This window comes from Zingiber officinale, chromosome 7A, assembly GCF_018446385.1.
Source record: "Zingiber officinale cultivar Zhangliang chromosome 7A, Zo_v1.1, whole genome shotgun sequence".
NCBI classification, from domain to species: Eukaryota; Viridiplantae; Streptophyta; class Magnoliopsida; order Zingiberales; family Zingiberaceae; genus Zingiber; species Zingiber officinale.
In genome coordinates this window covers 86,510,581-86,513,839 of record NC_055998.1, presented here as the reverse complement: position 1 = coordinate 86,513,839, position 3,259 = coordinate 86,510,581, and the positions used below count along the sequence as shown (strand labels likewise).

The following is a 3,259-nucleotide window of genomic DNA, read 5'->3' as shown; positions in this document are numbered from 1 at the left end:
ATATTTGAGATGAAATTTAAAACGAACCAAAAATGAATTTATTTAAAAAATATCTAGAAACAAAAATTAATATAGATTTAAAACAGAATTTGGATACCAAATTTTATTTGTCAATAAATCTATTTATATATTTTTAAACAGAAATGAATTCCATTTTTAATTTATATTCAATTATAAAAGAAGTATATTAAATTTTTATTATTATTATTATAAAATACGGTAACAAAATAATAATTAAAAATAGAGTTATTTGACAAATAATTTTATTGTAATTTTTAAAAATTTTTAGAAATTTTTCTGGAATTAATTAGAGTTGTACGACTTATTTAGAGGAGATGTAATTATGGGCTCGAGAAAAAGTTTCTCAGAAATATCCAGAAGTAAGAATTGATTAAAGAATAACTTAAGGTTTAATCGATACTAAACCTACGAAACCTATGTATGAAATAAAAACCTGAACTTTAGTTTTTCCCTAAATCCCCCGCCGCACTCCCTCTTCCCCGAGCCCTCTCCCTCTCTCACGATTTTCTCTCTATTCCATCGACGATCTCCCTTCTCTGTCGAGCCACGGCAGCCGGCTCTCCTCTTCGCGTGAGCACCGCGGCGCCGCCTCCTCTACCCTTGCCGAACCTCTTCTCCCTCACGCGAGCAACCGCCGACGTTCTTCTCCCTCACACGAGCACCAGTCAGAAATCTCTCCCTCACGCGAGTACCAGCCAACGAATATTGAAGGGATGGCCTTAGTGCGTGGGTGTTGTTTGATTTTAGTTGTAGTTATCCTCTATGAGAATAATGGGTAAAGGTAACATGAGAAGGTAATACTGTTTTATTTCATGCCCTGCTCTGCTCGTGAGAGGGGTTGGGCTAGCAATACTATGCTATAGATGCCATGCTCGAGCTTCTCTAGATTTAGCTTTGAACAACTTTAACCAAATTTGAACTCATGATACCTCAGTAATGGTTTTCTTCCAATATGTACTTGTGTTATTTGAATTGAATACGCATGACTTGCAATTCCAATAGGATCACTTCTTCTTATCGGTTTGGAAATTTTGGTACAGATTTGGAAGTAAGGGGAAATGGTGTGATTTAATAGTTCGTCTTTTGTTTTCTCTAGCTATGCATGATCATATTGAACAAAATAAATGACAAAAAAAATATAGTTGGGTAAGTATGTGATGATAACTCATTTTCCGCAAAGGTTTAACTAATTATCATACATGTATGTGAGTCCCTTGCTGTGCTTTTATCGTTGAGGTTGCTTTACCATGTTAGTTTGGTATTTCTGTGTTAGATTTTGGTGGCATGCAATCTAGTTGTTGCTCCTTCTTGGTTCTCCAGGGTTATGCAGAATTTTAATATTTGAATGAAAAAAAAAATCTATTAGGTTGCTGTATCAGTTTGTGTTCTTATGGGTTCTTTATGAAGGATAGTATAAGACTATGTATGTTTACTGGTATGCATTGAGTCATGTGTGATTTATATTTAATCCTTCATAATAATTGGACGCTTAGAGGTATGTGTGTGGTAACAATACGGGATAGGTACCCCGGGATGAGCTCCGGAGAGGGCTCCTCCATACAGATATGATAATGAAGAATATGATGGCTTAAACCATAAGAGTACAAGTCTCCTAAGAGGTACCTCTAGAGTTCGATAATGGACTGACTAAACAGGCTCAAATGACGGTTACCACTAATTTCCCTAAGCACATGTTTAATAAGTTATATCGGTAATGTTATTTGCTTCTATATATATTGTTATTATCATACTCAATGCTACCCAGCTTCTCTTCTCTTAAGCTAACTTTATGTTTCATTCATGTATAACATATATCGATTTTATGCTTCATACGTTAAGCTTCAAATTTGTTATTTATGTTATATACCTACTAGCTGATTATACTTGCTGAGTCAGTGGACTCATTATATATGATTGCAGGTGAGGAAGATACCACCTAGAACGGGACGGTGGACTCGGAGGCGGAGTAGCCGAGGATGTGAGGTTGGATGCATCACGCTGTCTAGGGGCTCTAGGTGTCAGTTATTAGTCATTTCCTATGATTGTTATGGTAGTATGGGATGAAGACTACTTGTTAGCTTGCTTCGGTAGGAGGTCACAAATGTTTCTTTAAAGACGTGTGTTTTTTTTCTTTGACGTTTTATATGATTGTAGAAAAAAAAATAATTTGGACAAATGTGTGATGCAATGATGTTTCCTTTAAATGTGAAGTTTATGTTTTAGTTCTTACCAAATCACATGCCAGAGTATTTTTGTTTTTTTTTTTTCTTTTTGGTGGTTGTATGGTTCAGTCATGCCTAAGTAGTAATTTGTGACAGACTAATGACAGATTTAAAACAAAACTATAAACGAATTTTATATACGGATTTATAAATAAGATTGTAAACAGATTATAAACAGATTAAAATTATATGTGTTATATAATTTGAAACAAACTAATAACGGATTTAAAACAAAATTAGAGACGAAATTTGTTTTCAAAAACAATTTCATTTGGTCAAATTAAAAACAGATATATAAACAATTTTTCAATTTGTTTATGAAATTAGAGACAGAATGGTTCCGTCTCAAAATTAGCTACGGGGCTTTCAATAACGGAATGTTGAGACGAAATATTCCGTTTCAAATATTGTTTAGAGATAGAAAAATGACATTCAGAAACGAAATTTTTCGTCTCTAAAGCCCTGTTTTCTTGTAGTGAAAGGAGGTAACAAACACCACTCTAGGTACCTTTCAACATGACAAGGTGAGAATCTTTTGTGATCTTTCATAAAATTTAATTGAGGTACCAATTGTTAACTTTATTAGATATGATTTATTTCTTGAAATATTTTCTACCAACACTAATATTCTCCTATTTTCTTTTTATCCTACATGCATGTGGGAGGTGTTTCCTTTTAATGATGTTGTAGGAGAACACAAGCTTTCAAAGTGGATGCTTGAACTAAATCGCCTCAGACCTCTAGAAAGAATTTTCAATGGAAAAATGAAGAATAAAAAGAATATGAGTGGAATCGCAATTACTCCACTTCCGGGGTGGCTGCTTCTTTTAAATCTTCTTCAACCACTAAGAATTAAAGGGGAGTTGGTTCCAATTTCGCTTGCTTTTGCATTTTAATTCATGCTTTGTGTTTAGTATTTTCTTTAATAAATTCTTTTTGCTTTATACATTTCGTTAGTTGCACTTTCTTCCATTTGCATTTTGCTTTTACACTTTGCATTTTGTTTAGTATATAAC

General features: G+C 33.7%; 1 long non-coding RNA gene across 1 annotated transcript; it reads left to right on the top strand.

Moving 5' to 3' along the window:
* Positions 1-425: 425 nt before the first annotated feature.
* LOC122001705 lies at positions 426-2,255 on the top strand. The gene is made up of 2 exons (XR_006117449.1): positions 426-815; positions 1,942-2,255. It is a non-coding gene; the product is annotated as an uncharacterized LOC122001705 (long non-coding RNA).
* Positions 2,256-3,259: the final 1,004 nt, after the last annotated feature.